Source organism: Dunckerocampus dactyliophorus, chromosome 2 (assembly GCF_027744805.1).
Source record: "Dunckerocampus dactyliophorus isolate RoL2022-P2 chromosome 2, RoL_Ddac_1.1, whole genome shotgun sequence".
NCBI classification, from domain to species: domain Eukaryota; kingdom Metazoa; phylum Chordata; class Actinopteri; order Syngnathiformes; family Syngnathidae; genus Dunckerocampus; species Dunckerocampus dactyliophorus.
Window position 1 is genome coordinate 10,103,029 of NC_072820.1, and position 22,859 is coordinate 10,125,887.

Here is a 22,859-nt window from a genome sequence, read left to right on the forward strand (position 1 = left end):
GACTTTTTTGCCTCGGCAAAAAAAAAAAATATATATATATATATATATATATATATATACAGTATATATATATGGGCAACTTTGTCAAGCAAATGGTCGCTTTAAATCGAAGATACTTTAGAAGTTTGAGTTGAAAAAATTCTACAATTTGAGCTGCCGCTTGTCATTGAGCAGTGGTGGGTCCCACAGACAAACCAGTTAAGAACCACTGATCTAGAGCATTCTAATCAACTATACATTTACAACACTGCATATCCATGTATGCATAAAGGGTATGAATAATACTGAACATGTAACTTTTTATCAAAATGTAAAAAAATAAGAAAAGCAGTGTCATAAAGCAAGAATATACCATTAGTTACGGTTATTTCGAGAAATTACTTTCTTGCAGCTTTGAATGGGACTACAATTAGTTGCTATAATGCCACCTGTTTACTTTTGCAGGAACACGTAAATGTATTGTTTTGTTTTGTGTTGACAGATAAATAGAGGGTTTAATTGAATAATGCATACAGTACATGTGGATTTAAATGTCATTAAAATATAGTCCATTTTCTTCTCCAACTAAATCTACAGTATTTGTCTACTGTGTACCAAAGCAAAGTTAAATAACAAACCCAGCTACTACCTTTTATGTGCTGCTATTTAACAACAAAAAGATATTTAGGTGCTCAGGTGGTGCATTATACAAGGTGGTGCATAACAAATTCAAAATTAGGCTCTACTGAATTATAACTAGACAGATGACATGGCAGCATGGAAGACATTTGCATGCGGGCGGAACCCAAGTGCACTGCAGGTCTTTTTCCTTCCAGGTGTGACCCAGAAAGTATGTTGGATGAGCTACAGCGGCCCCCTAGGGGTATTCACTGACTGCGCCAAATCATGACGAAAATGTGCCATTAACATTTGGAATGATTACAAATCAACAAGACAAATCACTGGAACACAAAAAAAGGGGTACCTGCTTTTAAAATGTGCAGCAGCGTGAACAAAAACTGATAGGTCAACTCTAAGAGATACATTTTAAATCTTCCCATTTATGAAAGCTGCCTGAAAAGGTGAGTAGAGACTGTGTTAGAATATATTTTCCATAGCTAACGTTCTTGGGAAGAGATTAATGTGGCCAACCAGCAGCAATAATCCAAACAGCCATAGGCAAGGAGGAGTTAATGAGGTCTGCAGTGGACCAAGTCGGCCTCTAGTTAGTTAATGTGTGGACTGTCTATCTCCTGGTGCTTCCTCCCTTTGACCTTTGAAGCCCCTGCTGCTCAGTCTGCCCCGATGGGCACCTCATGACAAAAGGAGCCTCGCTTAAGGCGATGAACCAACCAAAAAATTGGCATAAACACAGAGAATGATAACAGGTGAAAGGACTGTGGGGAAATTGACAACATCTGAAGAGGGTGACTGGAAATAATACCACTGTTGGGCAAAAAGAGGGAGGGGAAGGTTACCAAGATAACCAAAACCTTGATTGTCCTAGGTAACAAACTGCAAGTATCAAAGGCATTGAGGGACACGTGTTGCACATGTAAAGATATTGTACAAGAAAGGCCTAGGTTCCCAAAGTGGGGTATGCATACCCTCAGGGCAGTGGTTGGCAGTCCATGGCTCTGGAGCCGCATGCGGCTCTGTTTTTTTGTTGTTTTTTTTAACACTGAAGCGTGTTTTTGAAAAGAATGTGAAAATCTGACTCACTGCTAGTCCGTGAATGCATCCACACTGCGTTTTGACTGCTGATTGGATGAGCAAGGGAAGGTGAAAGAGGTTAGTTCGTTCAGTCACCGCGGGAAGCTATTCATAACTATGAATACGTCCCTAAAAAGAAAAATATCGGAAGAAAATAGAGAGCTTAATTCTGAATGGATATTTTCATTTGCCTTTACTGCCAATGATGCTTATTAGCAAACAACAGAAAATGTAACGTTGATAGACATTTCCAACACTCAACTTTTTCTGAAAAGTACCCAACTGCAGATGGGTGTAAGGGAGCAAGAAAATGAAAGAAATGCCCGTCCCAAGAGCAGGGAAAATTGACAATTGAATGGCAAAAAACCTCACCAGTGGGCAAATTGATGACATTCATTCAGTGTAAGCTTGAATTGCCTGTGACGAGTCAAGTGATGTAAACGATATTATGCAGGCACTCTGATATACAGATATGTAGTCGGCTATGTTTTCCGTTAATTTTACACAAATATGGGAATGACTCAAAAAGGCCAACACAGTTCAGTGTTTAAATTATTTATGAAATTATTCATGCCTACACATGCACTCTGCACTTCTGTTTGTGGAATTTTGTTGTTGTAACAGTCAAAATTTGAAAAAGATTACAACTTTTACAAGTTTATAAGCTGTGTCATGTTTTGAGGCTCCAGACCATTTTTCTTGACTTTACTAATGTTAGCTCTGTGCTGTTGTGCATTTTCGCTTGCTGCATAACCTCATGCTATATGTGCTCATCTGTCCATTCGGCTCAGTAATAAGCCTCGTATTGAATGCATTTCCTTATTGATTTCTGTATGTTATGCGCCTTTGTTTATCGTGGGAACAAAGGATGGCAAACGTGGTTGTACCCGATTGAGGTGGGGTGCAGAGGCTTCCCAGCGCCATCAGCCTGGAAGTTGCTGCTCCCCAGTTCCGACAGCACTCGTGCAGCCCCAGACCACGACACCACCACCACCACCTTGCTTGACGGTAGGCTAGACACAATTATCTTGGTAATCACTTGTGATAAATACTGTACAAGCTGTACATTGTCTTCTCTAAAGTATATCCAACTTTCATTTGGAGTAATGCACAGGATAGCTGCATTTAAACCTATGGGGTCAATGATGTAATGTTTACTATTATACTATTATTAGTAGCGCTCGCTCCCAATGGTACTGATGACATCGCATGTAAATCATCAGATATAAGCACTAAATCAGAACTGTGCAGTGTAAAGAAAAACAAGAAGGTCCAATAATGGAGGGGATAGAATAAAGTGACACTGCTGGCGTGATAAACGAGTTTACAGAAATCCGAGGTGCAAATTAAGGATTTTTCCCCCCTGGTGCTGCTCCCTCTGAGCCCATGCTGCTCACAAGTTGCACCCCACCCCCCACCACCGCTACCCTTCTCTCTGTAATGACCATTCATCAGCGTTACAGGAACCTGTCCCTTTCAGCACAGCCTGTTCATTAATACAGCCGGCCCCCGGGCTCCTCTGCACCCGTCTGCTCTGGTCGAGGAGGGGGTCCTCACCGCCTCTCGTCTAGCCAAATGACCACCATCTTTCATGGTGGAGAGGAACCCGAGGCATCTGCGATAATGCCCGTCTCAATTCTGTCCAGGAACTCATTGGGCCGTGCAATAATGAACGAGACAGATATTCGGTGTCCCCATTGTGTCAACAGACAGCGAAAAAAAATATTAGTTATCATTTCCAAAGCGGGTTCAAACTTTGCAATAGACTTTGCTCTTTTGTCTGATAGGTTTGTATTCATCTGCTGTTTATCTGGGCGTGTTTGCGCACACAGAACGTGCTGTTTATAATTTGACGGTTTACCGACCACATATTGATTTGCTCGCTGTCGAGCTTGTGACTACACGGCACATTTGTGGTTCTGTAGGTATAAAATATTTGATTACGCATATTGTTGGTATCCACGCTTGTGCATCTGCAGCATGTACGGCTCCTGTGTAATCTACTTCCTCTTCCTGAACTTTTACATGACTTAACTTGAACTCAAGCCTGTGACGAACTCCATGACATTTACTTGACCTCAACGGAGAAGCGAGAAAAGACGACATGTCATCACCTGTCATTTCACCGATAATGGAGTTCCCTGGTTTTCTCCTCCATTACTGTTAAAAGAATGTGTGTACACTTGGTCTGTGCGTTATACACCAACACTCATATTTATGACGCTTGCATGTATCATTTATACACCCTCAAGGTGAACAAGGTCCGGGGGAAAGAAATTGTGCACAGTTATCTTTATGTTCCTTCCTTTGTTGCTTTATTGTACCACTGGATGTTTTTTCCTCGTTTTGAGATGCATTCTAGGTGGGATGAGATAATGCTGTCAATGTGACAGTCAACGCGGAGACTATGAAAGTCTAAAGAGGACAATCTGGCCATTGGTATGATTCCAGGTGGCATTGTAGCTTTACGAAACAACATGTATCTCAACCAAAGCAAACTGTTTAAAGCAGGAGTGTCCAAGGTGGCCAGCTGTTTTGCTGCTGGCCCTCGGCACATTCTAAAAACAAGGAAACTAAAAAAAAAAAATGCAAAAATGGATAAAGAAAGCAGTGGTTTTATGAGAATAAAGAAAAAAAATACATGAAAAATGTCGTACTATGAGGAATAAACAAAAAAATTTAGGGAAATTAAGTAAACTTAATGGTTTATTTTATTTGATCACATATTACAGTTCACAATTCCACATGCACATCTAGGAGCAAGAAGAAACAGATCTTTTTTAATTCGACCCCTCTCTGTTTCACAGCAATTGCTAATACACTAGTTCACTTCCAATTCCACATGTGACCTTTACCAATTCTGAATAGCATAAGTAAATGATAAGGCGGTATAGAAATGTGTTACACTTCATAATAAATGACATAATAAGCGATGAAGCAGTTAATAGTTAACAGAAACATTGCTGGCTGATGAGTTAGTAAAGACAATGTGATACTTCAGATACTCAGGGGCGGATTTACCATTAGGCAAACACAGGTAATTGCTTGGGACCAAAAAAACATCTCACAAAAACAGATTTTTGTCTTCAATTTAAAGTACGTTACTGTAAAGTACATTTTACTGTTTTAGTCTTAATTCACGTGCTTAAAACTACATCAAAATGTGTCATCCATCACGAGCGCTTCGACTGCTTCCCCCTCCCCGCTCATGCAATGGACTATTCCATGTTACTGTGCAGATTGATTCCAGAAGAGGGGATTGAAACAAACTTGTTGGCACGGTTTGGCGAAAACTAATGCAGAGTTACTCCAGTCAAGAAGAGTAGAAGGCGAGAGGGAAAACGTTTTTTGAAACCAAACTACCGAAGACAAACAGCCAGACGCTCTTGACAGCCGCACAGATGAGAAGAATGCAGCAGTTTTAGGGACGAAGCTGAGAGTGATGCTTTTAATGACAAAGATGTGAGTATTAAAGCGCTCAAGATTATTACAGTAAAAGTGTTGAGATAATTCACTTGTTCGGTAATAATAATGAGTTCACCTTGGGCCCCAAATGACTAAATACCTTGTAAACATCAACTGCTTGTACTGCTTCTTGAAATGGCTAATTTTAGTGTATTGAGTTCTTCACTCAGTCCGTTCCATACTTTCATTCCACATACTGATATGCTGCAGGTAAGTGTAATTTATCTCTATGATCATATTTCTCCTCTCGATGGGAATAATTGTATTGTTTTTTTTTTTTGGTAGCAGGTTATTGTTTGCTGTTGGGTAAAAGGTAAAAGCTGAGTGAAAGTTAAAATATTATGATAATGAGGTCAAACTATTCTGAGAATAAAGACATAATATTAAGACGAAAAAATTTTTAAGACAGGAAAGTAAAAAACATTTTATTTAAGGAAAACAGCAAAAATGTGTAATACAATGAGAAAAACTTTATTCACCTTACAGCGGCTGAAAAGAGGTATTGTTTGTGTTTTGATGACGTTTCATCGAACAGGCTAATCTCTTTCCAACGGTACCATAGTAATTATCAGCTGCTCTAGGATCACTATTTTGGTCGGAAAGTGCGGAAATAACACCCACAATTTTGACACGTCCCTCTAAAATCTCCCTCGCCAACTCCTGAGAAAGTTGGAGTCTATCTTCCGTAAGTCTGCCATGTTCTGAAAGACTTCCAGGCTCCGGACCAAAGCAATCATTCGACTGGATTTGCATTAGCCCCGCCCACTGAGTTTGACGACTGTGTTTGACAGTTAAAATAAATAATGACAATGCAACTCAAGTCCGTGACATATTTAAGTAGTGAAATAGTTAATTACATTGTGAAATAATAAATGAAATATTACATTGAAGTAATTACTTAATGGTGTATTTTTTATTTAATTAATTAACGGCACATTTAATAAATCATGTATTTAATTCCATTTGTATTTAATTAATGACAGGTCCCATTTGATCCTCCATACCATTCTAGTTGGCTCATGATTGCAAATGGGTTTCTTTACAAAGGGACCACTGTATTTTTGTCCTAAACATATAAAAGAATGCTTGAAAGCTTTTTCCCCACAACCAAACAAATGCAACTAGATACAGAAGGCACTCTTCCATCGCTGCTGATTGTTAAGTGCGGCCATTGCGTGTGTCATTATGGCTGCTCTGTCTGATGTGCAGTCGCGAGGAGGTGTAGGGGCTGTAGATTCACCGAGCGCTTAATGTTTCTTATAATGATCGGTCACACCTTGCTGACCCGGAGAGGCGAGGGGCGTGTTAAAGGAAAAAGACAGAGTGATGGATAGAAGAAAAAACACGAGTGTGGAGAGAAATTAGGGGGACCGTGGCAGGAAGAAATCAGTAATTTATTCACGGTGATGCTTGCCTTTCCCCACTGCCTCAGCTCGCTGCCATCAAGCCATCAATATGCTGCCTTCATGAAGGCCATTCATCACATTGATTGCCTGTCATTACTTTCAAAGGCTAAAATAACACAAGAGATGACCACACTTATATGAAGGCCATGGAGGAACATCCAGTAGTTAGCTGGTGGCAAGTTGGACCCTGAACAACTCTGTGGACAATAACAATGTGTAGTCCATTGGCAGAAATGAACATTATACACAGCAATATGAGCTTTCAGACTTCAAAGGATCAGGTGTCTTTCACAATCAATAGGATTGTTTCCATACATAGTACAGAGCACCAATCACTGAAGATCAATAGAAAAGTGACCGACAGCATGCACCAATTTGATCACTGGCCTCCTCCATCTCATCCCCACCGTATCATTGCATTCAAAATTGATGCAATATAATATCAATAAAAGACAATCGCTGTTTTTCACTTTATTTTCTGTTTGCAAGCTTGTTGATCTCTGAGTCACCGGTTGGAGAAGATTGTATTTCATAGTAGATTGGTAACAAACGTAGGTAGAAATCAAGTCTTATTATTATTAGTCTCTTATTATGCATTATGTATAAATAAGTCACTGTGTATCGTCCAGTTCTGTAGCGTTCCTACTAAATTCTTGTGAAAATATATTAAAGGTGTTTTACCTTAGCTTTTTGTATGTAATTACACTATGGCTGCAACTAACGATTATTTTCTTAATCGAGTAATCAAACCAAATAAATATGAACCAAATACACTGTACAAACAGTTAGTGGTTTCGGTCTGCAACATATCAAAAAAGAGGCAAAAATGCCGATCACTGTTTTCCAAAGTCAAAGCTGATGTGTGTGAATATCATGTTTTGTCTAAAACACAAAGATAATTGGTCTGCTTTCATGGATGACTAAAGAAATTAAAAAAAATCTATATTTAAGAGGCTCAGATCTGAGGATATTTGCATAACCTTATATTTACAGAACTAGGTCTGCGTCCATTGTGCATGGTATGCTTAAAATATTACCTTGTGATTTTTGTGGTGTAGTGATGTCCATCCATCCTTTGTATGGAGTAAAAATATTGAACTTCTAGATCGATGATGACTGCAATTTGTATACTATGCTCCTCCATTTAGCACAAAAGCCTTGATGTTAAATCCAGTAGAATCTTTTTCATTGAACGATAGTGGAAATATGCCCCTAAATAATTTGTAAAAATAAGAACAATATGTAAATCCCAATATATAGTAGTACCTTGGATTGACGTAAATTATTGCCAAAAATATATCTTGTTTTTTGTACACTGCCTCAGTTATCGTACGGCCAAACCAAATGTGGGCCAAACAAAGTATCCACACACTGGTGACTCAGTCTCTGTGACGAATGGATCATGCTTCTCTTCGAGTAGAGACACTATAGTCAGATTCCAGCTGGGGAATCCTTGAAACATCTTTAGTATGTGTGTTCCCAAAACGCACACAGAACTTTCTTCCTCCTGTAAAGCATTGTGCACTCTCAGCTGATGACGGGTTCTTGCGCACTAGGTGCTTTTGAGTGTTACGCGATTAGACTTTCAGACAGCATGTGCTTTATTTTTTTTTTATTGAGTACAGCTGCAAAATAACGCACCGTGGAGCCAAAGAAAGTTGTGAGTGCTATAACTTTGATAAAGGCAGCAAGAAACACGATTGAATTCAAGAAAAAACACGTAGCAAAGTACGAACGTAGATCATCACCATGTTTGCAAACAAGAGTCTTCAATAAAAAATAAGGTACAAGTGATGTTAAATGTTAATTTATCCATTTCATTCGCCATGTAATTGTATTTTGCATTATTTTACTATAATTATTCACTTTAAAATGTGTTTTGTGTTCAAATATTTGTGTGTCTGGAATGGCTTACTAAGGTTTACGTTATTTCTTATGCAAAAAATGTATTCGGGTTTCGTACGACTCAGAAGATTTTGGTTCCGATCACAAACAAAAATCTATCTACCACCGTACCGTTAACACTAACATTCATCAAATCAGGCACTTCACACCAACGACTGTCTGCTTGTCCCTTGGGCAAACGTACATAAAGACAGGTCTCAACTTAACATTCTACCTCCAGACAGTTTACAAAACAAGGAGAGTTACTGTGAGTACAAAAAACATCAGTCGGGTTTATCTTGAACCTGAAGTCCGTCCGTCTGATCCTCAATGGAGTGGCGCTTACCCGGTGCTTTTCAAATCCATCAGCATCAATTGATAGAGCCTCACGCTTAAGACATATTGATGTGAAATGGATGATGAGCTTTTAAAGCCTCTGAGTCGGTAGGGGTCTGGAAAATGTCATTGTGAAAACAAAACGAGAGGAAATCAAATCGAAAGGCTTCTCAAGAATTAAATAGCTACACATTACTTGTCTGTCAACTTTCAACTACCGGTAATCTTTTTCTCGGATTAATGCCCGATACTACAGCAAGTGCTCTATTGATTTAGCTAAGGTTGAAAAAATTATTAAACTCGCGTCCCTTATCAGCTCTTCACCAATCCGTGTTTTCAACCTATCTTTTTCACATTTCATTGCTATTGGGTTTGAAAGAGAAATCCAGGAACCCTCCAGATCTTTCACCAAAATCGATTGGATTCTCCACCGTCCCATGCAAGATCCCTAAAGTTTCATGACAATCTGTAAAATGTATTTTGCTTTAAAACAACTGCTGAAAAAGGCTCAACTCTGAACCCCTGACATTCACTTCCTGTCCTCCAGACGCCCGCAACACATTTACTGCAACACACATGACCACGAGGCTTATTTATTTCTTAAATGGCTTCTCCAATTATTCTACTATAACACTGATATATACCTTAAGTGTAAAGGTGACTATAGGGGTGTTATTTCATGTGTAGAGGGCCCTAATAATGTTAAAAAACATATTTAGAAGGTCATATATAGGTTTTCTATGCTCTAACTATGACAATATTCAGTTTATAATTAAGGAATCCTACATCTCAGAAATTCACTTATCACGGTTGGGTCTGGAACCAACTAATCGCGATAAACAAGGTATAACTATAATCGAGTCTAGAAGCAAGTAAGGCTACATGGACTGTAGAAACTCCTTAGGTCAGACTCAGAAATTGAAACAGGAGTTCAGAACACTCAGAGTGTGATTCTATCATCTCACTAAAAACAGTTTAAAAAAACAAACAAACAACAACTGTCTCCATATTTAATCAAGAAATGTTGTTAAATTCCAAATGAAAATGGACCATCAACATTGTAATGCCTGAGTGGCAGTATTTGATAAGCTGCTAACGATAACGGGCTGCAACATCTGCATTTAGTGGAAGAAAAGAAGCAATGGAACTCATTCAGGTGAAATTCCCACTGACAGATATGTAAAAGGCCAAGGTCTTAGGAGGACAGTGGATTATACATAAAGACGGGAAGCCGAGATAGGGATTGAACACGCTGAAAGATGCTCTTTGTGTTTTGTGAGCTCATTGCTGACAGTAATCATAAACCAGATAACTTTTGTTCTTTTCTTTCCAACGGCTTTTGAGAATCTGACAGAATAATGACATTGTTTCAACTTTTGGGTCATATCCTAGAAGTCAACAGAAGGCACAAAGAAATAGTTTTGATAGTGAACTTCATTTACTCATGTTCACTCTTTTGTGAGTACTGCACACACTTGCACAGGCAAGCACACTGCAGCCACTAAAATATGCGAAGACATGATTGCTATTATCATTTCTGATCAGCTATGTTATTAAACAAGGGCTACTGTCAGGTTGGTTGCATGGAAATGATTATTTTGCAGGGGCATCGGAGGCCTAGTTCCGCCCGGCTGAGTGTGATGGATGGAAAGGAAATGGTGGTGTCTGAAAAATCCCCAATCCCGCCAGATACTAGCCACTCCATAATTACAGTCTCACAGTTTGATAGAGCTCAAATTGAACAGTGGCCATCTGTCTGTCGAAGTTAGAAGAAAAGTCACAGAAAATTAGGCCTGCCCTGAGCAATATATTTAGCCTCCAAAGTATCTCAATGTGGCTCTTTCCCACTCTCCAAAGCTTATTGAACAGTTTTTTTAAACACTCCACTATGTGACGTGTTGCTTTGAAGCACATATGTAGTTCAAGGTACTATTTCGACAAAAGCTCACTGGGTGAACAGATTCATAATCAAAAACTGCAGTATTATACCCTGCATACTCCACTTTGCTTGCAGCTGCAATCAGTCAAATCAGATCTGCAAAAGCCAAGAAGTAAACAGAACAGTAGCGTTTGTTAGTGTGTCTAGTTTTAACCGAGGCGTGTTTTTTGCAGTTTCCCACTGTCATTTAGAAGATGAAAACCGAGCACTGTAAACCGAGGTAATTCGGCAGAGTAGGTACAATGCAGAGGCAAGGGAGCATAACTAAGTAAGGATTATGGTTAGTAGTTGAAACCTGGCAAGCAAAGCAACAATGTAGCAAAAAGGGCATGATATGTTATGATCAGAGTTTTTGACTCGGTGGCAGCATTTCTCAGCATTTAAAGTGCTCATGTAACCAAAAAATGTTTGAGAAAAACAATAACAAAATGAAAGTACTCACTTCATAAAATGTTTTTGCCATACTGCTCTCATAAACAACTATCAAATATGAGTGAAACAAAGTTGCGATTTTCCAATTTTCCCCCCTGCGAGTTTTCTGAACCGCCGTCATATTGGCTGTGACGTAACATCAAGGGCGCTTTACACAACCAGATTGAACAAAACACGGCCATGGACCCACAAAGCGAAGAGAGAGTGCTTGTGTTTCACCTGGTCTGGGTCGAAGAAAGATAGTCCGAACACATGGTAGAGGAACTCTCCGATAATAAACATCCAGTCCCAAACTTTCCTTTATTCAAACAACTGTCCTCAAAATGTGCCTAAATCCAATACCAAAGAATTCGAGCAACAAATGGCATCTTTTGGAAATATGAACAGGCTTACTCGGTCTGCTCACGTGTTCGACCAAAGGCCGGTCACACAATGAGCAGGCATAATATAAAAGAATATATAACGAACAACATTCAACATTCAATTCAACCACAACTGTGCCACAATAATATAGAAAACAATGTATTCCACTGGCACTGCAGGGTTCTCGAAGTGACGCCACTTCTCCTTTAAAGTGTAAAAAAGGGTAAATATTTAAACATTCGAGCACACACAACACGAGAAGTATGCCTTTTCCTGTTGTTTTTCACCGCAACAATCCAAGATTAACATGTGTTTTGGTGTCATGAGCACATTAAATTTGATTTACAGTAAAAACACAGGAGTTTTGAGGAACTGATCATTTAGTACACTAATAATGACTGATTAATTATTTTTAATAACCATTCAATTAATTGCTCTCAATGGACAAACCGAAAGCATTGATAAAAAGTGAGCAGGAATGACAGAAACAAAAAGGAGAGTTAATTGTTCAAATATAAGTTAGACACCCCGCAGGCTGCTTGCACCTCTATGACCCATTTAGGGACAGCAGGGGACAGGGTAATAATAAGGTATCTACCTAAAAGCCCCTCTTTCAGGTAGAAATGGGCCTCTGCCTGTCTACAGTATGATGGCGAATGTGTTTTTTTTTGTACCTAGCCCTGTTCTCCAAACAAACAGGAGGGGTCTAGGGGGAGGTATGCGTGTGCATGCATGTGTGCGAAGAGGTGGACATTTTTTTACCCTGACAAGGTGCCTGCAGAAAAACCAGAAAGTAAAAATATCGTATTGTTTTTCTTTGTTCTTTCTTTCATGGCTGCATAATAATAATTGGTACACATTCTCTATTCTCTTTTCTCCCGACTAGAAAATGGTGACATTTACACACAAAACAAACTATCAGTAATTGTTGAGACACGGAGAAGGAATTATTAAGAATATATATATATATATATATATAAGAATTAAATAAGTTCTGCTCCTTCCAGTTCAATTTTGGAACTATAATCATGCGAAGTCCCTCAATGTAACTTGCTAAACATGTCGGAAATAAAACCCTGTCCATGGCCATCAATACTGAAGGAATGTGTCATTACATTTGAAGGGAAAGAAGTAGAGGAATATAGCACATAGTGTTGAGTCATCATGCAAATCGGGAGTGTCCAAAGTGCGTCCCGAGGGGCCATTTACTCTATGGCCCATGGCTCGTGGTCACTCGCAGTACGTTGTAAAAATAAAATGGAAAAAACAGCAAAAATAGGAAAAATAGAGCAAAAATTCACAATAACACTAATAATTAATAACACAAAGTTTTACCTTTAAATATGTGTAAATTGTTTGTTTTTTTAAACAAAAATATAAACGTTTTCTGAAAGCGGTCCTCAGTGGAAAAGGTTTGGATACCCCTGATGTAAATAGTGTTTATATGGTCCACATGTATGCTGGTGGACACATTCCTCTCCAAATTATTCCAAGAAAGCAAGCCATGGACGCACAGTGAGCATCTGATGATTCCCATCTTCACGCAGAGCGGACATGTCTATGTAGGAGCACGGAGCAATTTAAACAGACACACATTTAATAACCATGAAGACAAAATGAAAGTGATCTCCCGCTGCTCTGACGCCGAGCTGGCTTGTATTTGTGGGAACACTCAAATTCTATTTCATTTTAACCTGAACATATCCCTGAGGAGTTCATGACGATGTATTAATGTGTGAACACACACACTTTTATTATAAGTACATATATTAGGGGTGTAACGGTACACTAAAATGTAATTATGTTTTGGTTAATTTCCTTGAAGTGCTCGGTTCAGTAAATTTTTGGTACAAAAAAGGAAGAAAAAGTGACTTCAAATGCTTTTATTTAAAGAAATGCAAACATCATTTTTTTTAAATAGATAAAAGCAACCCATTTGGGTGATATTTCAACCTGTTGTATTTAAATAATTGTTGAAACATTGTGGCGAAATGTAATGGACAGTTACAGTTAAATAGCTCTCTGTTGTGCATGAAGTCCAACCATCTGTCGTAAGTGAAACAGCGGACACATGTGATAGTTCGTTGACGATATCAATTTTTGCATTTGCATAAAGTGCTGGTATAACTTTCTGGCTAAAGTGAGGACGTGATGGTATTTTGTAGCGAGGTTTAACAACTTTAATCATATATAGTCATGGAAAAAATTATTACAGCACCCTTGTTTCTTCAGTTTATTGATCCATTTTAATGCCTGGTACAACTAAAGGTACATTTGTTCAGACAAATATAATGATGATAACAAATATAGCTCATAAGAGTTGAATATAAGAGCTGATATCTAGCAACTTCCATGGTTTTCTTGATAATAACCAAAATCACTTAAGTTCTTACATGAATCGCTATAGCATTGTACTACCGAACAATGGAAGTCTTTTGAGCTATTTTTGTTGTTATTGTTATATTTGTCCAAACAAAGGTAACTTTAGTTGTATTAGGCATTAAAATGAACGTGGTCTAATCATTATTTCCATGACTGGACTTAAAGCCAGCGCTCTCAACAACTGAATACGGACGTAATATCGCGGCTATAAAAATTCCAATACCATGTGTTACTGCTTTGCCCGGTCAGAGTTGCTTGCTAAAGGTTGTTTATATGCTGAAGTTATCGGTGTTTGCACTAAGTTGGTTTTCTTTCTTGTAGATGTAACATCATCATCACTGCTGGATGATGTCGTTTTAAGTGCGCTAACATGTTACCGATATCTGTGGAACAATGTCGACACACAACTTTGGATTCATCTACTTGCCTTTGTCCATCCGTAATTCTAACAGTCAGCCAAGGTGTTCCCAAACAGGAGACCGTAATGAGATTGGAGGGTCTTCCAGCTCAGGCTTCTCGCTGGCCATGATGCCATTTGTCACGCCTGCGAGCTACCAGCATTCTTCCTCCTTAGTCAGTAGTGTCCGACACGCAGAGGCGTCCGTACGGAAAATTGCCCAGGAATTTAGTTCCGCGTGAAGCGCTTGGATCACTCTAGTAATAAATTTAATGAGAAAAATGGCATAAAATATAACTGAAACGGTACGCAAGTGTACCGAACACGCAGAACCAAAACGGTTCAATATATATTAGTATTGTACACGTGTGAGGGTTTCATAGGGTTTGTTTCAATGTGTGTGTGTGTGTGTGTGTGTGTGTGTTTCCACATCATTTTTTTACTATACGTACAATTGCATGACAAGTAAGAAAGTGATTAAAAAGATCATTTGGACCACTTGTGTCACAAATGTGTCACAATACACCTTAGTCATTATGAAAGTGAAGACTGGGTGTTTTTACATGTTAATATTAACAGTGGTGTTACACTTGTATGTGCATTAAGAAGTTCAAATGCTATACTTAAAAATTAAGTAAATATTTTACATGTTTTTTGGTTTTTATGGCCACAGTTTGACCTTGGAATTGATTTCTATTTCATATTTGATTATTTCTTGTAGTTTTGTGTTATAATTACCTTCACCAAGCACAGCGTTTATCTATTGGTCTATTTGTTTGTTTGCTTGTTTGTGTTCAAAATAACTTGAAAGGTTCCGAATGGATTTGGATGAAATTTTCAGGAACTGTCGGAAATGGGATATGGGAGAACTGATAACATTTTGGGGGTGATCCGGATCACCACCTGGATGCAGTAATGTTTTTAAAATGATTCTTTAACATTGCGAGAGAGGACAATTTTCGGCATTTGTGCATATAACTCCACAAAAAATGGTCAGAGCAATGGAAAAAAAAGGACAAGTTACAGGACAGGTTCTACAAAATATCAAAGACTGATCCAAAAAATGTAGGATTATTATTTTGGTGTGAATCACAATACCGGGGAACTATGGCAAACGGCGCAGGTCTGCACTCTCCAAGTGCTTTTCTACTTTATAGATGATTTCTTATGGAGAAATTCAAACAGCATCCTGGACCAATTGACCAAGCATCCTGGAAGGCATTCCCTTCATCTAAAGAAGAAATGTGAAGTGCATATTCGCAATTCAGCATTCGCAATGCTGCATATTCACAGATTTATCAAAATGTTATTTTTTTAATATGTGGGAAAACTCTCCATTTTGTTTTTATAATCTCCACAATTAGCCCTTTTATCAGTAGTAAAATTGGGTAAAATTTGCGTTGCAAAGAAATAACTTCATCTTGCTTAGGTAGTTATTTCTTACATGCCGTGAATCAGCTTGATATTTACACCCTTACCCACACATGGGTGGGGCAGCCGTGGCTCAGGAGGTAGAGCAACCGGAAGCTTGGCGGTTCGATCCTTGCTCCCTCCACCCAGTCGCTGTCGTTGTATTCCCGGGGCAAGACACTTCACCCACCTTGATCCATCCATCCATCTTCTATACCGCTTCATCCTCATTAGGGTCGCGGGGGCATGCTGGAGCCCAGCTGACTTCGGGCGACAGGCGGGGTACACCCTGGACTGGTCGCCAGCCAATCGCAGGGCACATATAGACAAACAACCATTCACACTCACATTCATACCTATGGACAATTTAGAGTCGCCAGTTAACCTCACCTGCATGTCTTTGGGAATGTGGGAGGAAGCCGGAGTACCCGGAGAAAACCCACGCGCACACGGGAGAACATGCAAACTCCAGGGGAGAATCGAACCCAGGTCTTCCTGATCTCCAGGCTGTTCCTGTATTGACCGACGTGCTAACCACTAGACCACCGTGCGGGCTCCCAAACCAATGAAACCTAATTGTAACGCTCGGTGGACCAAGCTGGCAAGGCCAAGAGGGGGGCCATGTTGAATGGGCAGCACATGGTCTCCATACACGCTCCCCATTTTCTCTCGAGACAGAAGGATGTCTACTACCCACGCATCACAAACCAACAACCCAAATACCTACCTCACTTACAGTGCAACCAAAAATAACACAACTAACACATGTGAAACACTCAATGTAACTATACCAAACGGACTATGCGGGTATCAAAATGCTAACACACTAATATACAGGCAAAAAAATACAATTTTATACTGACCTATCACCCGCAAGGCATGCTGGGACATCCACAAGCACACTTCGCCCACAGGAAGTTCCCCAGCATTACACATATCTACTGTACTTTGAAACAAAGATTATTTTCATTTTCTGTGGTCCTATTTAAGTGAAGACTGAGTGTTTTGACATGCTAATATTAACGCAGTGGGGGACGTATTGTGACACATGTAGGAGAATTAAGAAGTTACAACGCTGCTTAAAAATTACACAAAAAGTGTACGGTTAATAAAGGTATTATATAATTCATCTTTGACTATTTATGGTTATCTAATTTTATTATTCTTTACATATTATTTCTCATGGGGAAATTTGAACAACTCAAAGGTTGACCAAGCATCTTACAAAAATATATAAAATGTAATTATTATAAGCAAAAATTTAGTTTTGCGTCTTCCTTCTGATGCAAACCTCAGTTCACTGGGTTTATCCTTGGCTTAAGTTGTTTTTGTTCAGTTCAAATAAACTAAGATGTAATTAAAGACATGTAAAAAAAAACACCAGTGTTTTTGTGCACACAGTCTCACTGTTATTTTTCATCTTAGATGCTTGTCTAGTTGGCAACTCCTACTACTCCCCATCCTTATCAGACCTCTTTATCTGTCCCTTTTGGCTACAGTCAATCACTCCATCCTTTACTCCTATATGTGCATTAAGCCACAGCCTGTCAGTCTGTCAGTGTATGAATAATTGAGGTGTATTGAGTCCGGTCAGCAGATGGAGAGATGGCTGTTATGGATCTCCTATCTGTGGGCTTCAGGAAGTGCACACACCTGTCCAGTTAAAACCCGCAGGAGCTTGGCTAGAACACTGCAGAGACCTGGGACGGGTGTACCTCCCTCCAGTGCAGGTGCAGGCATGCAACAGCAGGCACACAAAGCCACGTGCAGCTACAAGTGAGTGTAAATAATAATAAACATGCCAGCAGCAGATCTGTCTGTTTTTTTCCTCCAGCTGTTCTTGTGCACCTGCTACCAGCATCTCTTACTTATCTTTCTCCTCCAGTCCCCCGTCTACTTTTATTTCCTGCCCCCAGCGTTTTTCCTCGGCACCCATCGAACTGCTCACTTGGCCATCTCTTTATCGTGCTCCACGGCGGGCCCTAACAAGCACAGCAACTGGCCCCGGTTCTCAGCACGCCTGACAGCGCCCTCCGACTCCCGTCAGATCAAACCTTTGACCCCGCTACAACCCCTTAATCCCGCCCCCGTCCCAAAGCCCAACCTCTGACTGTGACCTGCGCAAGTCACATGAGTTAACCCCCATCTTACATCCACACATACACACAGCTGAAAGTCTGCAGGCTTGCCAACCAGCATTCACACAAAATTGATCTCCACAAGCCTTCCAACCCCACCCTCTGGGTTCTTCTAATCCCCCCACCGCCCCCTCTTGATCCTGTAACCTACCCCCTTTTTTCTCCTCTCTCGCTCTCGTACCCCCTTTCTCTCCACACCCCTAATCCCATCTATCTCCTTCCGGATGAAAGCAATTTTAGCTTGTGACCCCTTTTATTGGAACCATTTGAGAATGATGCAAAAATAAAAAATGTAGATAACAAAACTTTGTCAGAAGGCCAAGTGTCTTTTATTTCTGCTATGGTCTATATTTGTTTGCAAGTGAGAATCTCCTTCTCAGGTGGTCCTCGGGTTACGTACAACTTCCGTTCCTAGACTGTACGCTCCTGAGTTTTAGTGTAAGTCGGATCTTAATTCTGCCGAAATGAACTCATAAGTCACTTACACTGTACACAGAACACATGAAGGACATCTAAAATACAGTAATAAAACACTAAATATCAGAATGAAATCAATCAGTAACAACAAATAAAAGACAAAACACTACCGACCATTCCATCTCAGTAATAAGATCACAACTCTGCTTGGTTATTACTGTCGCTTTCAGAAGATCAGCAATCTGGAAGTTATGTGCACTGTAGTGTTGAAGAGTTTTGTGGTTTCCGACCCGCTGTGAATGTGACATGAGTCCTCACTGTGTGTGTGGCTGCGTGCAGAGAAGACGGTTGAGTTTGCTGATGTGTTTCGGCGTGGATGCAGCCGACAGTAGGTTGTTTTGTTTTTGCAATAAACACATTATTGATCGACCACCTTCTCTTCATACTTACAACATCCGGGGAGACGTTACAATGCAATATTCAGTTAGTTCTCAAGAAAGATTTTTTACGTTACATTGTTAATTAATCTATGGGCGCATCTACTGGCTGTAACCACAAGACGATGTAACACGAAACGCCGCAAACAGAGGACCCTCGTAGTAGCTCACGGGTTGCTTTTTTAAATTCAACTATAAACTTACAGATGACTGAAAACTACCAATCAATTCATCAATTACTATTTTTTAAAGCATTATTTTTAAAGTTTTCTCTCTGAATATCCTGAACTCCTGTTTCAATGTCAGCGTTGTAATGAGCAGAGCAATGCTGCTCGCAGTAGTGCCTGAACATGAATGTAGCACAGCTTCCTATAGCTAATATCATGTTGTCCTTTTTTAGACAGTTGGGACACAAAAAAGTACAAATCTGGATAAACATTTGCCTGTGCTAGTATTTTTCCAACAAATATGATACGCCACATGGTGGTGCTGCTAATAAACCCCTAAATCAGACTTGTAACAGCTCATCAGGCTCTACAAAACATCCACTGGGACTTTAGGGTGTTGAAAAACATGGCCGCCATCAAGCAAAACATCTTTGCAAGCGCATGGGTGGCTTATGATTATAAGCATGAGGATATACTGTATGTATTGCATGCATGCCAGCATGGCACCCAAAACGTTTGACCCCAACCCACAGGTGGCGTCACACATACTACTTCTACTCCTTTAAACAAATTTGAATCATGGAATGTCCCAACTTTTTCACATGACAGCATGTTTCATTGATTTTCCAGTCCATTCTTTCACATTGCTGAGAGACAAGGTTCGAGGGTGTTTACCTTTCTGGGGCTAAATATTTGATCAATACAGTCATGCGTGAGAGGAAGAAACAAAATGACAGTGTAGGGCAGAAATAAAAGAGAACACGATTAAAGACCAAAGTATATACAGTAGGTGATCATTATAATGGATGATGTTGTTATGTTGTTCGCTCTACACATCTGTTTGCCTCTTAAGCTTTCTGCCAGATGCTAGCATCCAAGTGTGTAACTGCATGCTGATGGGCACTCATATATTTACATGGCCGTGTGTTTACACCACTGAAACTGCTGTACAAGGCTGCCTGTGGAATACTGCAAAAAAACAACAACAAATCTCTCAGGGCTGATACAGATACTGTAGAAATGAAACTTGGATATACTTGAGAGGAGTCGTGTACAGATTGTATAGCAGTATAGATTTACTATGCACTGAAAATGACTCAGTAGACCATCATTGTTGTCTAAATGACTGTTAACACAAGTGAGTGTCAAGGTAATTGTGTCTTGCCTACAGTCAAGCATGGTGGTGGTAGTGTCATGTTGCATCATGGGGCTGCCAGAACTGGGAGCTGCGGTTCATGAAGGGTAATCATGAAACAATTCAAATGTCCTTCACTTGGGGGACTATCTGTTTTCCAACATGACAATGAGCCCAAACACACTTCAAACTTGACATGTGGCGAGGAAGCTGAAGGTGATGTACCGGCTAATTATGGTTCCTCCAGATCTGCACCTGTGGGGCAACCTCAAGTGGAATGCGGCAGAGCGCAAGATGTCTAACATCCATCAGCTCCATGATGGTGACTGTACAGTAATTCCTTGTTTATCGCGATTAGTTGGTTCCAGACCCTTCTGTGATAAGTGAATTTCCGCTAAGTAGGATTTCTTACTTATAAATCCAATATTTTTATAGTTAGAGCACAGAAAATTTGTTTACGACCTTCTACGTGTGTTTTTTAACATTTAACAGCCCTCTAGACATGAAATACAGTAACACCCCTACAGTCATCTTTACAGTCATATTACCTAAGGCTGGGCGATATGGACCAAAACTCATATCCCGATATATTTAGGGTGAATATCAATATATGATATATATCCCGATATTTTTTCTGTTTCTATTTCTGTTTAGACAAAATCAAAGCCAAATATGCTTGTCAAGTTGATTTATTAAAATAAATACTTCACAAGGATGTTTTTTTTTTTTTATTTATTTTAAAGCTTCATGCAAGATGCATATAAAAAGAATTGCCTCTAAAATAAAGTAGCGGACATAATCAGAGAAAATAAGCCATTTAAGACATACATAAAACTTTTGTTTTTGTGTGTTGCAATAAATGCTTACAATAATTTACTTCATTTAGCCACTCAATTTAGGCAAAAATATGTAACCTTTGTTTAAATATGCATATTTTTGACTAATAATAGGTCGTATGCAATCACGAAACAGCATGATTTATGAATTATTATAATTTTGAAAAAACGTGATAGAGTGAAGCCACGAAATTTGAATTTGATATGGCAAGGGATGACGTTTTTTGTTGTAACCTCCTGCATTGAGAAAGCAACATTTCAATGTTGTGTATCGTGGTTTTCCCGACACTTACCCTCTGAAAGTGTCGGCTGCATCGCTGTTACTACATAAGCGAAGTCAACACTTCCGATATGCGTGTGTTTATAATCACTTTGACTAGTATAAGCCTCACACAGAAGACAATCACTATCACTATCTTTGGAGTGGTCCCTCCCTTTTGCATGTGAAGCGGAAAAGTCCAGCGATGGAAAAGTTTTAGAAGTCCTTGATGGGATGATAATTAAACAATGACTATTGTGACTCAAGGTTCAACGGCGACGCTGAGTGACATCATCCGGCAGTGTGTTGTCCTTTCAAACAATATGTAATACGAGTATTTAAGACTTCACACCGCTTCTGGTTTCCTGGATACTATTTCATGTCTCAGATACCTGCAGCAACACAGCTCAGCTATTTGATACACGTGATTTGTGCGTAATGCTACACTATCTGACTACATCTACAGCACAGTCTACCAGCAAGGTCAAAGCAGCAGCATAGCAAGGTAGGTTCAACCAGTAAGCGGTATGAGTGTATTCCCCCTACAGCAGTTCTCTACCCGTCTGAAGCCTTACAACACAGGGAGCTTAAAAAACGTTGCTCGACACAGACAAGAGGCTCTGTGCACCCGCAGGCCGGCTGAACTCAACAGTCTCAATGGATAGATAGAAATAGCACTGTTTTCCTATTCTCTTCTTTCGCTACACAGCTCGTACATCTCTGAATTAGTCTGAAATGTGGTTTACCGACACGGCCGTGTGGTAAACTGAAGAAACTACACAAATCAGTTGTGATTCACTGTAAAAATCCACATTAAAAATTGTCACACATTTTCATGGCTACTTGTTGCTAGGCAGAGTCCTTGGGGCTTAATCATAACTGCCCCTTGGGCCATTAAAACGCACACACTTGGCAGTCTGAACAAAAAACTATGGCCTGACTCAAAAATGTATAAACCAAATTCATACAATTTCATTTCACACTCGAATCACTGCTCTGTATTAAATACAAAACACTTACGAGTACTGCACTGTATATATGAAATGGGTTGTATGCTGTATGACACTCACAGTCCATCCAGGACGATGTTCCATTTATTGCATAAAATAGCATACACTGGAACCTCAATTAGTGTTCGCCCAGGTTAGCCTGTTTTTAGGGTAATGTTAAAAATGTCCGCCAAAATTTAGTTTACAGTTTACATTTGGCGTATATGGCATATATGACACACTTCTTGTCGTGTTATTATTACACTACGTGAGTCCAACTGTTTTCAAAAAAATGTTTATTACAAAACACGTTTTTATAGTTGCACATGCATAAAACAATTCTAAATGCATATAAATGACAAATGAAGGAGATGAATGAACATTTAAGGTTGCTTTTAACTTTTTTACAGACGTGACTGACACGATGTGGCAGGGAGATCAACACCTTCCTGTTTTATCACGAGTTCTTTAATTCAATAGTGCTTCTCACGTTCTTTGTTAAAATTCTGGCACTTGTAGATTTATTCGGCTCCATTTTGAGTTATTGAAGAAACAAACATTATTAAATTAAAAAAATAGCTCATGGCAAAACAGGAAGGTGGTGTTAAAGAGGAAGGCGTTGATCCGACTGCCGCATTATGTCCTCGCGAATAGATACGTCAAGAATCACATCTTCAGTGAAGATAGAAGTAAGCTTAAATGTTCATTTATCCCTTTCATTCATCATTTATCTGTATGTATGTATGTTTTCTGCACATAAAATTGTAATTGTAAA

General features: G+C 39.5%; 1 protein-coding gene across 3 annotated transcripts in view; it reads right to left on the minus strand.

The window, feature by feature from the left end:
* The window catches only part of LOC129176555 (ephrin type-B receptor 1-B), a 210,154-nt gene that overhangs the window by 118,951 nt on the left and 68,344 nt on the right, over positions 1 to 22,859 (minus strand). The window lies entirely within an intron of this gene.